A 14,881-nucleotide genomic window follows, 5' to 3' on the forward strand; every position below is an offset into this window, starting at 1 on the left:
GCAACCTCCCGCCCCACAACTTCCACAACCTGCCCCACAAGTGCCACCTCCCGTCACTCAACTTCCAACTCCCGCCCCACAAGTGCCACCTCCCGCCCTACAACTTCCACCTCCCGCACCACAACTTCCACCTCCTGCATCACAACTTCCACATCCCGCCCCACATGTACCACCTCCTGCCCTACAAGTGCCACCTCCTGCATCACAACTTCCACCTCCCGCCCCACAAGTTCCACCTCCTCCCCACAAGTGCCACCTCCTGTCTCACAAGTGCAACCTCCCGCCCCACTACTTCCACAACCTGCCCCACAAGTGCCACCTCCCGTCACTCAACTTCCAACTCCTGGCCCACAAGTGCGACCTCCTGCCCCACAATTTCCACCTCCTGCCCCACAAGTGCCACAACCTGCTCCACAATTTCAACGTCCTGCCTTAAAAGTGCCACATTCTACCCCACAACTGTAGGCTCCTGCTCCACAAGTGCCACCTCCCGAACCACAACCTCAACCTCTGGCCCCACAAGTGCCACCACCCGGCCCACAAGTGCCACCACCCGCCCCACAAGTGCCACCTTCTGTTCCACAACTTCCACCTCCTGCCCCACAAGTTATAACTCCTGCCCCACAAGTGTTGCATTTTGCCCCACAAGTGCCACCTCCCGCTCCACAAGTGCCACCTCCCGACCCACAAGTGCCACATCCCGCCCCACAAGTACCACCTCCCGCCCCACAAGTTCCACCTCCTCCCCACAAGTGCCACCTCCTGCCCCACAAGCGCTACCACCCTCTCCACAAACTCCACCTCCCACGCACAAGTGCCACCTCCTGCCTCACAACTTACACCTCCCGCCCCAAGAATGCCACATCCTGCCCCACAAGTGCCACCTCCCGCCCCACAAGAGCCACCTCCCGCCCCACAAACTCCACCTCCCACGCACAAGTGCCACCTTCCGCCCCACAAGTGCCACCTCACACCCCAACAGTGTCAACTTCCGCCCCACAAGTGCCACCTCACACCCCAACAGTGTCAACTTCCGCCCCACAAGTGCCACCTCACACCCCAACAGTGTCAACTTCCGCCCCACAAGTGACACCTCACGCCCCACAACTTCCACATCCCGCCCCACAAGTGCCACCACCTGACCCACAAGTGCCACCACCTGACCCACTAATGCAACTACCTGCCCCACAAGTGCCAACTCGTGCCCCACAAGTGCCAACTCCTGCCCCACAAGTTCTACCTCCTGCCTTACAAGTGCCACCCCCTGCCTCACAACTTCCACCACCCGCCCCACAAATGCCACCTCCTGCCCTACAAGTGCCACCTCAGACCCCACAAGTGCCCCCTCCCGCTCCACAAGTGCCACGTCCTGCCCCACAAGTGCCATCTCCCGCCCCACAAGGGCCAAATCCTGCCCCACATCATCCACCAACCGCCCCACAAGTATCACCTCCTGCCCCACAACTTCCATCTCCCACTCCACAAGTGCCACCTACTGCACAAAAAATACCATCTCCTGCCCCATAAGTGCCACTCCCTTCCCCACAACCGCTACATCCTGCCTCATATCATTCACCTCCCGCCCCACAATTTCCACCTCCTGCTCAACTAGTGCCACGTGCTGCCCCACAAGTTCCATTTCCCGCCCCACAAGTGCCACCTCCCGCCCCACAAGTGCCGCCTCCAGCCACACAAGTGCTAAATCGTGCCGCACAACTTCCACCTCCCGCCCCACAACTGCCACCTCCCGCCTTAAAAGTGCCACCTCCCGACCCACAAGTGCCTCCTCCTGTCCCACAGTTGTCAACTCCCGCCCCACAAGTTACACCTCACCCCCCACAAGTTCTACCACCCACCCCACAAGTGCCACCTGCAGCCCCAGAAGTGTCACATCCTGCCACACAACTTCCACATCCAGCCCCATAAGTGCCAACTCCCGCCCCACAACTTCCACTTCCCGCCCAACAACAGCCTCCTCCTGCCCCACAAGTGCCTCCTCCTGCCCCACAAGTGCCACCTCCTGCCACACAAGTGCCACTTCCTGCCCCACAAGTGCCACTTCCCGCCCCACATCATCCACCTCCTGCCTCACAAATGCCTCCTCCTGACCCACAATTGCCACCTGCCGCCCCACAACTTCCACCTCACGCCCCACAAGTGCCACCTCCCGCCCCAGAAGTGCCACAACCCGCCCCACAAATCCAACTCCTGCCCCACAAGTGCCACCTCCCGACCCACAAGTTCCACCTCCCGCACCACAAGTGCCACCTCCTGCCCCACAAGTTCCACCTCCCGACCCACATGTGCCACAACCCGCCCCACAAATCCAACTCCTGCCCCACAAGTGCCACCTCCCGACCCACATGTGCCAACTTCTGCCCCACAAGTGCCAGCTCCTGCCCCTCAAGTGTCACCTCTTCCCCACAAGTGCCACCTTCTGCTCCACAAGTGCCACTTCCTGCCGCACAAGTGATACCTCCAGCCCCACAACTGCCACCACCCGCCCCACAACTTCCACCTCCCGCCTCACAAGTGCAACCTCCAGGCCCACAAGTGCCACCTCCTGTTCCACAAGAATTAACTCCTGCCCCACAAGTGCCACCTCCTGCCCTTCAAGAGCCACTTCTTGCCCCACAAGTGCCAACCCCTGCCCAATAAGTGCTATGACCCAGCCCACAAGTGCCAACTCCTGCCCCACTAGTGCCACCTCCCGCCCCACAAGTGCCACCACCCTCCCCACAACTTCAACCTCCTTCCCCAAAACATCCACCTCCTGCCCCACAGGTGTCATCATCTGCCCCACAACTGCCACATCCCGCCCCACAAGTGCCACCCCTTGCCCCACAAGTGCCACATCCCACCGCACAATTTCCACCTCTTGTTACACAAGTCCCACCTCCCGCCCAACAACAGCCTCATCCTGACCCACAAGTGCCACCTCCTGCCCCACAAGTGCCACCTCCCACCCCACAAGTGCCACATCCCGCCCCACAAGTTCCACCTCCTGCCTTACAAGTGCCAATTCCTGCCCTACAAGTGCCAGCTCATTCCCCTGAAGTGCCAGCTCCTGCCCCACATGTGCCACATTTTGCCACACCACTGCCACCTCCCCCCCAAAATAATCCACCTCCTGCCCCACAAGTGTCACTGACCGCCCAACTTCCTCCTCCTGACACACAAGTGCAACCTCCTGCCCCACAAGTGCCAGCTTCTGCCCAACAAGAGCAACTTCCTGCCCCACAAGTACCTCTTCCCTCCCAACAAGTTCCAATTTCCGCCCCACAAGTGCCACCTCCTGCCCCACAAGTGCAACCTCCTGCCCCACAAATGCCACCTTTCGCCCCACATGTGCCACCTCCCGCTCCACAACTTCCACCTCCCACTCCACAACTTCCACCTCCTGCCCCAGTAGTGCCACCTCCCGACCCACAAGTGCCACCTCCCGCCCCACAAGAGCCACCTCCCGCCCTACAACTTCCATCTCCTGGCTCACAAGTTCCACCTCCTGCCTCAAAAGAGCCACCTCCCGCCCCACAACTTCCACGTAACGCCCCATAAGTTCCACCTTCTGCCCAACAAGTGCCACCTCTCGTCCCACAAGGACCACCTCCTGCCCCACAAGTGCCACCTCCTGCCTTACAAGTTCCACCTCCTGCCCAACAAGTGCCACCTCCTGCCCCACAAGTGCCACCTCTCGTCCCACAAGTGCCACCTCCTGCCCAACAAGTGCCACCACCCTCCCCAAAATGCCAACTCCCGCCCCACATGTGCGACGTCCAGCCCCACAACTCCTGCCCCAAAAGTGTCAACTCCTGCCCCATAAGTTCCATATCCCGCCCCAGAAGTGCCAAATCCTGCCACGCAACGTCCACATCCTGCTCCACAAGTGCCACCTCCTGCCCCACATCATCCACCTCCCATCCAACAAGTGCCACCACCTGCCGCACAACTGCCAATTCCTGCCCCACAAGTGCCAGCTCATGCTTCACAAGTGCCAGCTCCTGCCCCTCATCATCCGCCTCCTGCCCCACAAGTGCCACCTCCCGCCCAACAATTGTGGCCACATGACAAACAAGTGAAAAATCCCACCCCACAAGTGCCACTACATGCCCAACAGGTGCCACCTCCCACCCCACAACTTCAGCCTCCCGCCACAGAAGTGCCAACTCCTGCCCAACGTGTGATATCTCCTGCACCACAAGTTCCAAGTCTTGCCCCACAACTTCCACCTACCATCCCACAAGTGCCACCTCCAGCCCCACAAGTACCAAATCCTGCCCCACAACTTCCACCTCCTGCCCCAGAATTGTCATCTCCTGCCCCACATGTGTCACCTCCTGCCGCACATCATCCACCTCCAAACCCATAAGTGCCACCTCCTGCACAACAAGTGCCAATTCCTGCCCCACAAGTGCCAGCACATGCTTCACAAGCGCCAGCTCCAGCCTAACATCATCCACCTCCTGCCCCACAAGTGCCACATCCTGCCCCACAAGAGCCACTTCCTTCCCCACAAGTACCCCATCCCACACCACAAGTTCCAATTCCTGCCATACAAGTGCCTCCTCCTTCCCCACAAGTGCCACCTCCTGCTTCACAACTTCCACCTCCCGACCCACAAGTGCCACCTCCTGCCCCACAAGTGCCACCTCCCGACCCACAAGTGCCACCTCCCGACCCACAAGTACCACCTCCTGCCCCGAAAGTGCCAGCTCCTGCCCCGAAAGTGCCACCTCTCGCCCCACAAGTTCCAGCTCCCGCCCCACAAGTGCAACCTCCCACCCCACAAGTGCCAACTCTCGCCCCACAAGTGCCAACTCCTGCCCCACAACATCCACCTCACGCTCCAAAAGTGCCACCTCCTGCCCCACAAGTGCTACTTCCTGCCTTACAAGTGCCACTTCCCACTGCACAAGTGACACCTCCAGCCCCACAGCTGCCACAACCCGCCCCACAACTTCCACATCCCGCCTCACAACTGCAAGCTCCTGCCCCACAATTGCCACCTCCTACCACACAAGTGCCAACTCCTGCCCCACAAGTGCCACCCTCATGTCCCTCAATTTTCACCTTATGCCCCAAAAGTGCCACCTCCCGCCCAACAAGTGCAACATCTCGCCCCACTAGTGCCACGTCCCGGCCCAAAATTGCTACCTCCTTCCCCCCATCATCATCCACCTCCTGTTCCACAAATGTCACCTCCTGACCCACAACTTCCACCTCCTGCCCCACAAGTGCCACCCCTTGCCCCACAAGTGCCACATCCCACCGCACAATTTCCACCTCTTGTTACACAAGTCCCACCTCCCGCCCAACAACAGCCTTCTCCTGCCCCACAAGTGCCACCCTCTGCCCCACAATTGCCAATTCTTGCCCCACAATTGCCAATTCTTGCCCCACAACTTCCACCTCCCACCCCATAACTTCCACCTCCCGTCCCACAGCTTCCACATCCTGCCCCACAAGTGCCCGATCCTGCCCCAGAAGTACCACCACCTGACCCACAAGAGCCAACTCCTGCCCCACAACGACCACCTCCTGCCCCACATCATCCACCTCCTTCCCCACAAGTTCCAATTCCTGCCCTACAAGTGCCAGCTCATTCCCCTGAAGTGCCAGCTCCTGCCCCACAAGTGCCACATTTTGCCACACCACTGCCACCTCCCCCCCAAATAATCCACATCCTGCCCCACAAGTGTCACTGACCGCCCAACTTCATCCTCCTGACACACAAGTGCAACCTCCTGCCCCACAAGTGCCAGCTCCTGCCCGACAAGAACCACTTCCTGCCCCACAAGTACCTCTTCACTCCCAACAAGTTCCAATTTCCGCCCCACAAGTGCCACCTCCTGCCCCACAAGTGCAACCTCCTGCCCCACAATTGCCACCTCCTGCCCCACAAGTGGCATTTCCTGCCCCACAAGTGCCACCTCCTGCCCCACAAGTGCCACCTCCTGCCCCACATCATCCACCTCCCGCCCCACAATTGCCACCTCCTGCCCCACAAGTGCCACCTCGCACCCAACAATTGTGGCCACATGACAAACAAGTTCCACTTCCGCCCCACAAGTGCCACCTCCTGCCCAACAAGTGCCATTTCATGCCCCACAAGTGCAAGGTCCTGTCTTCAACTTCCACCTCCTGCCCCACAAGTGCCACCTCCTGCCCCACAACGACCACCTCCTGCCCCACATCATCCACCCCCTGCAACACAAGTGCCAATTCCTGCCCTACAAGTGCCAGCTCATTCCCCTGAAGTGCCAGCTCCTGCCCCACAAGTGCCACATTTTGCCACACCACTGCCATTTCCCCCCCCAAATAATCCACCTCCTGCCACACAAGTGTCACTGACCGCCCAACTTCATCCTCATGACCCACAAGTGCAACCTCCTGCCCCACAAGTGCCAGCTCCTGCCCGACAAGAGCTACTTCCTGCCCCACAAGTACCTCTTCCCTCCCAACAAGTTCCAATTTCCGCCCCACAAGTGCCACCTCCTGCCCCACAAGTGCCAACTCCCACCCCACAATTGCCACCTCCTGCCCAACAAGTGCCATTTCTTACCCCACAGGTTCCAAATCCTACCCCACTGGTGCCATTTCCTGCCCCACAAGTGCCATTTCCCCCCCCACATGTGCCAACTCCTGCCTTACAAGTTTCACCTCCCACCCCACAAATTCCACCTCCCACCCCACAAGTTCCACCTCCTGCCCCAAAAGTGCCAATTCCTGCTTCACAAGTGCCAGCTCATGCTTCACAAATGCCAGCTCATGCCCCACATCATCAACTTCCTGCCCCACAAGTGCCACCTCTAACCCCACAAAGACAGCCTCCTGCCCCACATCATCCACCTCCTCCCCCACAAGTGACAATACTTGTTCCACAAGTGCCACCTCCCGCCCCACAAATGCCAAATCCTGCCCTGCAACTTCCACCTCCTGCCCCACAAGTGCCAATTCCTGCCCCACAAGTTCCAGCTCATGCTTCACAAGTGCCAGCTCCTGCACCACATCATCCACTTCCTGCTCACATGTGCCACCTCCTGTCCGACAAAGACATCCTCCTGCCCCACATCATGCACCCCCTGCCCCACAAGTACAACCTCCTGCCCCACAACGACCACCCCCTGCACCACAAGTGCTAATTCCTGCCCTACAAGTGCCAGCTCATTCCCATGAAGTGCCAGCTCCTGCCCCACAAGTGCCACATTTTGCCACACCACTGCCACCTCCCCCCCAAATAATCCACCTCCTGCCACACAAGTGTCACTGACCGCCCAACTTCCTCCTACTGACACACAACTGCAACCTCCTGCCCCACTAGTGCCAACTCCAATTCCACAAGTTCCACCTCCAGCCCTACAACTGCCACTTCCAGCCCCACAAGTGCCACCTCCCGCCCAACAACTTCAACATCCCACCACACAAGTGCCAACTCCTGCCCGTGTGCCACATCCTGCCCCACAAGTGCCAACTCCTGCCGCACAACTGACAATTCCTGCCCCAAAAGTGACAGCTCATGCTTCACAATTGCCAGCTCCTGCCCCACATCATCCACCTTCTGCCCCACAAGTGCCACCTCTCGCCCCACAAGTGCCACATCCCGCCCCACAAGTGCCACCTCCTGCCAAACTAGTGCAACCTCCTGCCCCACAAGTGCCTTATCTTGCCAGACAATTTACAGCTCCTGCCCCACAAGTGCTACATCCTGCACCACAACTTCAACCTCCTGCCCCACAAGTGCCACGTTCTGCCCCACAAGTGTAGGCTCCTGCCCCACAACTGCCAATTCCTGCCCCACATGTGCCAGCTCATGCTTCACAAGTGCCAGCTCCTGCACCACATCATCCACTTCCTGCCCACAAGTGCCAATTCCTGCCCCACAAGTGCCAGTTCATGCCCCACAAGTGCCAGCTCCTGCCCCACAAGTGCCAGCTCCTGCCCCACAGGTACCCCATCCCACCCCACAAGTTTCAATTCCTGCCATACAAGTGCCACCTCCTTCCCCACAAGTGCCACCTCCTGCCCCACAAGTGCCACCTCCTGCCCCACAAGTGCCACCTCCCACCAAACAACTGACACCTCCTGCCCCACAAGTGCCACCTCCTGCCCCACAAGTGCCACCTCCCACCAAACAACTGACACCTCCTGCCCCACAAGAGCCACCTCCTGCCCAACTAGTTCCACCTCTTGACCTACAAGTGCCACCTCCTGCCCCATAAGTTTCACCTCTCGCCCAACAAATGCCACCACCTCCTCCAAAAGCGCCTCCTCCTGCCCCACAGGTGCCATTTCCTGCCCCACAACATCCACCTCCCACGCACAAGTGCAACCTACCGCCCCACAACTTCCACCTCCTGCCCCACAAGTGCCAACACCTTCCCCACAAGTGCCAACACCTGCCCCACAAGTGCCAACTCCTGCCCCACAAGCGCCACATCCTTCCCCACAAGTGCCACATCCTGCCCCACAAGTGCCACCTCCCACCCCACAAGTGCCACCTCCTGCCCAACATCTACCACCTCCCACCCCAGAAGTGCCACCTCCCACCCTACAACTTCCATCTCCTGGCCCACAAGTGCCACTTCCTGCCTCAAAAGAGCCACCTGCCGCCTCACAACTTCCACGTAACGCCCCATAAGTTCCACCTCCTGCCCCACAAGTGCCACCTCCTTCCCCACAAGTGCCAGCTGCTGCTCCACATCATCCAACTCCCGCCCCACAAGTGCCATGTCCAGCCCCACAACTTCCGCCTCCTGCCCCAAAAGTGTCAACTCCTGCCCCATAAGTTCCATATCCCGCCCCACAAGTGCCACTACCTGCCCCACTAGTGCCATCTCCATTTCCACTAGTGCCACCTCCCGCCCCACAAGTGCCACCTCCTGCCCCACAAGTTCCAACTCTCGTCTAACAAGTGCCACCTCCTGCCCAACATTTACCACCTCCCGCTCCACAAGTGCCACCTCCTGCCCAACAAGTGCCATTTCTTACCCACAGGTTCCAACTCCTGCCCCACAGGTGCCATTTCCTGCCCCACAAGTACCACCTCCTGTCCCACATTTACCAACTCCTGCCCCACAAGTGCCATTTCCTGCCCCACATCTGGTGCATACCACCCCACAAATTCCACCTCCCGCCACACAAGTGCCACCTCCCGCCTCACAACTTCCACATCCTGCCCCACAAGTGCCACCTCTGGCCTTACAACTTCAACCTCCCGCCACCCAATTGCCAACTCTTGCCCAACGTGTGCCACATCCTGCCCCACAAGTTCCACCTACCACCAAACAAATTCCACCTCCCGCCACACAAGTGCCACCTCCCGCTTCACAACTTCCACATCCTGCCATACAAGTGCCACCTCCCGCCATAAAATGCCACCTCCCGTCCCTCTATCACCACCTCCTGCCCCACAAGTTACACCCCCACCCCACAGGTACCACCACCTGCCCCACAAGTACCACCTCCTGCAAACAAATGCCGTTTCTTAAACCACAGGTCCAAACTCCTGCCCCACAGGTGCCATTTCCTGCCCCACAAGTGCCACCTCCTGCCCCACAACTTCAACCTCCCGTCAAACAAGTGCCAACTCCTGCCCAATGTGTGCCACATCCTGCCCCACAAGTGCCAACTCCTGCCCCACAAGTTCTACCTACCACCCAACAAATTCCACTTCCTGCCCCACAAGTGCCACCTCCCACCCCACAACTGCCATCTCCCGCTTCACAACTTCCACATCCTGCCCCAGAAGTGCCACCTCCCGCCCCACAAGTGCCAATTCCTGCCCCAAAAGTGCCAGCTCATGCTTCACAATTGCCAGCTCACGTTTCACAACTGCCACCTCCTGCCCCACAAGTGCCACCTCCCGCCCCACAAGTGCCACCTCCCGCCCCACAAGTGCCACCTCCCGCCCCACAAGTGCCACCACCTGCCCAACAAGTGCCATTTCTTACCCCACAGGTTCCAACTCCTTCCCCACAGGTGCCATTTCCTGCCCCATAAGTGCCACCTCCTGTGCCACATGTGCCAACTCCTGCCCCACAAGTGTCATTTCCTGCCCCACATTAGCCACCTACCACTCCACAAATTCAACCTCTTGCCCCACAAGTGCCAAACCCTGACCCGCAACATCCACCTCCTGCCCCACAAGTGCAACCTCCTGCCCCACATCATCCACCTCCCACCCAAGTGCCAACTCCTGCCCCACATCATCCACCTCCTGCCCCACAAGTGCCAATTTCTGCCCCACAAGTGCCAGTTCATGCCCCACAAGTTCCAGTTCATGCCCCACAAGTGCCACATTTTGCCACACAACTGCCACCTCCCGCCCCAAATCATCCACCTCCCGCCCCACAAGTGTCATTAACTGCCCAACATCCTCCTCATGACCCACAAGTGCAACCTCCTGCCCCACAAGTGCAACCTCCTGCCCCACAAGTGCCACCTCCTCCCATCCACCCCCCACAAGTTCTACCTCCTGCCCCACAAGTGCCACCTCCAGTTTTACAAATGCCACCTCCCGACCCACAACTTCAACCTCCAGCCCCACAAGTGCCACAAGCAGCCCCACATCATCCACATCCTGCTCCACAAGTGCCACCTCCCACCCCACTAGTACCAGCTCCCACCCCACAAGTGCCACCTCCTGCCCCACATCATCCACCTCCCGGCCCACAAGTGCCAAATCCTGCCCCACAACTTCCACCTCCCGCTCCACAAGCGCCACCACCAGCCCCACAAGTGCCATCTCCTGCCCCACCAGTTCCACATCCCGCACTGCAATGCCAATTCCTGCCCCACATCTTCCACCTCCTGCCCCTCAAGTGCCACCTCCCTCCACACAAGTGTCCCACCTCCTGCCACACAAGTGCCGCCTCCCACCCCACAAGTGCTATTTCCCGCCTTACAACTTCCACCTCCCGCCCCACAACTTCCACCTCCCGCCCCACAACTTCCACCTCCCGCCCCACAACTTCCACCTCCCGCCCCACAACTTCCACCTCCTGCCCCACAACTTTTACCTCCCACCTCACAACTTCCACCTCCTGACCCACAAATGCCACCTCCTGTTCCACAAGTGCCATTTCCTGCTCAAGAACTTGCACATCCTACCCCACAAGTGCCACCTCCTGCTTCACAAGTGCCACCCCCTGCCCCACAATCGCCACCCCCTGCCCCACAACTTCCATTTTCCTCCCCACAAGTGCCACCTTGACCTGCTGTCCATGCTCTTTGTAATACACCCCAGTATTCCATCGGCTTTTTTGGCTACAAGGGCACACTGCTGGCTCATGGTCAATCTGTCGTCCACCAGGACACCCAGGTTCCTCTCTTCAGAGCTCCTCTCCAGCAGCTCTTCCCCCAGCCTGTACTGGTGCATGCAATTACTGCTCCCTAGGTGCAAGACTCTACACTCGCTTTTGTTAAACCTCATCCGGTTTCTTACTGCCCAGCTCTCCAGCCTGTCCAAGTCTCGCTGAATGGCAGCACAGCCTTCAGGCGTGTCAGCCAGTCCTCCCAACTTTGTGTCATCACAAACTTGCTGAGGGTGGTCACTATCTCCTCATCAAGGTCGTTGATGAAGATATTGAACAAGACCGGACCCAGCACTGACCCCTGGGGGACGCCGCTAGTTACAGGTCTCCACCTGGATTCTGCACTGCCAACAACGTCTCTCTGTGCTCTGCCAGTCAGCCACTTCTCAACCCACCTCTCTGTCCACTCTTCTATCCCACGCTTGCTCAGCTTGTTATAAGGATGTCCTGGGAGACAGTACCAGATGCCTTGCTGAAATCATGGTAAACTACATCCACCGCCCTATCCAAAACTATCTTGCAGGTTCTTAGTTCTTTCCCACTGTTTCCTTTCCCACGCCTTACAACTACAAGCAGCTAGAACAATGTTCTCTGAAGATATCCAGGACAGAAGAGTCCCGGTAGATCACGGGATCTACCAGCTCACGGGAGGCCAATGCCCACTGTTTCCTGCCTGATAAACGCAGATCTCTGGCAGCATTCAATTGTCTTCCCTGTACAACCACCCAGCCCCCCTCGTCGTCATCAAAACCAGTATCATTTTAAAGTCAATGAATCTTGCCTGTAAAAGCACATCTAGCCTCCTACAGAAATTCATTGCTTTGGGGGACTGAAATTGAGAACACATCTGTAGGCAAACACTCACATCAACTTCCATACGTCTGAATGTGCAGCCCCTCCTCATGCAGTGACCCTCCTTCCACAATTGCAGACGGTTTCATTCCCCACAGCAACTTCACAGTGGCAGAAGGGACGGACACCTCCCTGTAACCAGAAGGAAACAACAAAGGAAAATAAAGGGACGTCCGCAACCTCTCCAGCCTGTCCCGGTCCCTCTGGTTGGCTTCCCTCCCCTACAATATATTGACTGCACTGCTCAGTTTGTATCGTCTGCAAACCTGCCATCATCTATGTCACTGACGAAGGAAGATGCTGAAGAGCAACGGTTTATATGGGTTAATACCTTGGGAGCCCCTCTCTTCAAGGAGCTAGTTCTGCAAGTCTGAGTCCCACAAAGGGTGGTCTCCATAGACGTTCAAATTCGTGCTGCACAACCCTACTTAATTTTCTGTATTCATTTCTGTATTGATCTCATGTGGATCAAAATAACACAGTCAGTATCTGCAACGAGTCTAGGCCGAGCAAAACTTTTGATGGAGGGAGCAAAGAGATCAAGACAAGATGATGTAGTGCAATGCAGTCAAAGCAGCTGGCCAAGCAAAAGCTATGTGCATGCATTTCCAAGCTGAGCACGCACCTGGAGCTGGGACTGTATCACTCATTGTCAGAAGAATTCCTGAGTACCCTCATAAAGAAAGCTATACACCAGTGTGACTGGAGTCCATTTACACCAATTAGACCTCTTTACATTTTAATAAGCACCATTTACTACTCCAAAGTTGCACTTCCCTTTGCCTTTCCATCTGAAGGGCTTTGAAAAAGTCTCTGAAATAGAAATTCTGTGATTGCTGTAATACACTTGGGTAGGTATCTGGACTTCCATCTTGAGACATCCAGCGCCTTTTACAGAAATAAAGAATACTCAAGGACTTAGGCCACCAAATTCCAACTCAGTTTTACACCACTGGTTTTTGATCTGATAGGCAGGAGACAGCGAAAGGCAGCTGCTCAGCAATCCCAGGAAGACAGCTGGGCTCTAGGGAGACAAGAAGGGCAGTAAGGTGACAAACAAAGTGATTATAAGGTTTTATTTAACAGCTCTGTATGGGACGATTCAACTACTTCAAGCTCCAGCAAGCTGCTAGAGACTGATAAAGCAAGACACCTCAGCGACCTCAAAAGCTGACAGCCTTTCAAAAGATAAACTGAACATACCATCTCAAAAAGCATACAATCATCCATAGAAGTTAATCCAGCAAGCAGTCCTATGGTCAAATTGTGTGCTGCCAGTAAAGCCTTTTCATGAGCATTAAGAACATTTCTGGTTAGAGAGTTATCACAACATGGGCAGAAAATACCTAGGAGAATAGGAAAAAGAAAAAAGCAACCTACCCTTACCCTTACCCTACCCTTATCCAACTCCTCTCCCACATTTAGAATTGAAACAAGTTCAAATGCCATAAAAAATTGGGGGAATAAAACCATCTGGTATTTCCCAGGCAAACCACCAAGACCACAGAACCACAGAATAGCCCAAGTTGTAAAGGAACCACGAGGATTATCAAGTCCAACCCGATGCTCCAGGAAGGACAACCTAAACTCAAACGGCCTTTAAGCTGCAGCAGCTCAGGGCCAGGCCCACAGCCTCAGGGAGCATGTTCCATGACCGCTGGTATCAGACACAGCAAGCACAGGGAGCAGGCAGGTAGGCACAGCAAAGCAGCAAGCAAAGCCCAATTTCTCAGAGGGGGCCTGCTAACAGGAAGACCAGACACTGTCCTCCCAAAAAAACTCCACCATTTTGACAGCCAAAACAGAAACTACATTTTCGGTTCTCATGACTCTTCCCTGTGCTCCCAAATAAATAGTTTCGTGACATCCTCTATCACACTGCAACTGCTCAGAAGTAATAATCAAAATTATATCACTCATAAGAAACTCACTTTTGCATGGTGGTAACGAGAGTCCATTCCCATTGTGTCCCTCCGTGTTATGAACACTGCAATTGGCCTTCTGACAGCCTCCTGAATGAATCCACCAAAAGCAAGGAAGCACCCTGCCCTTACTCTGAAGAGAGAAAGAAAGCAAGGTTCATGGAAACAGGCACACAAGGCTCGCAACCAGACACGGTGCTCCAGGCTCCTGATCATGCCAGAGATAGGACTACCACAGTGCCAGAACATGATTTACCACTAAAGGAAACATCTGGGAGCACAATCACAACTTCAGCACAAGCTGTAACGGCTCAGCATATTTAGCTTTCGTATCATACAGCTGGAGAACGAGATACTCCCAAGCATCAGTCAGAAAGCACTCGGATGAGCCAGCCCTTTGGTTTTAATGATGACTGCCACCTTTGACACCTTACCAGAAGATACTTCCATTTATTAGCCTGGACTTCGTTTCTTCCATCAGCAGCTGCTCCTAAACTGCCCTTGATTCATACAGCGATACCATCGACTTCTAGCACGAGCTGACCTGCAAGACAGAGAAAAGAAAGCAGGATGACAACAAACACAGACGTAGCATCCTTTAATTATCTCGAACAACAGCAACAACAAAAACAGGAGATAAGTGCTGCTGTGGATGCACCCCAGTTTATAAAGAAATGGAAAACCAGCCCGGCCTCAGCAGCCCAACATCCCACCCCATACATTCCACCTTCCGCCCCACAAGTGCCACCTCACACCCCAACAGTGTCAACTTCCGCCCCACAAGTGACACCTCAC

The 14,881-nt window shown here is 56.3% G+C and overlaps 1 long non-coding RNA gene across 1 annotated transcript; it reads right to left on the reverse strand.

Annotated features, from left to right (window-relative positions):
* Positions 1-12,367: 12,367 nt before the first annotated feature.
* Positions 12,368-14,624, reverse strand: LOC146759865 (uncharacterized). The gene is made up of 3 exons (XR_014931938.1): positions 14,521-14,624; positions 14,096-14,219; positions 12,368-13,188 (listed from the first exon to the last, which is right to left on the reverse strand). It is a non-coding gene; the product is annotated as an uncharacterized LOC146759865 (long non-coding RNA).
* Positions 14,625-14,881: the final 257 nt, after the last annotated feature.

Source organism: Coturnix japonica, chromosome 9, assembly GCF_054131305.1.
Source record: "Coturnix japonica strain WE chromosome 9, WE-NBRP24, whole genome shotgun sequence".
Taxonomy (NCBI): domain Eukaryota; kingdom Metazoa; phylum Chordata; class Aves; order Galliformes; family Phasianidae; genus Coturnix; species Coturnix japonica.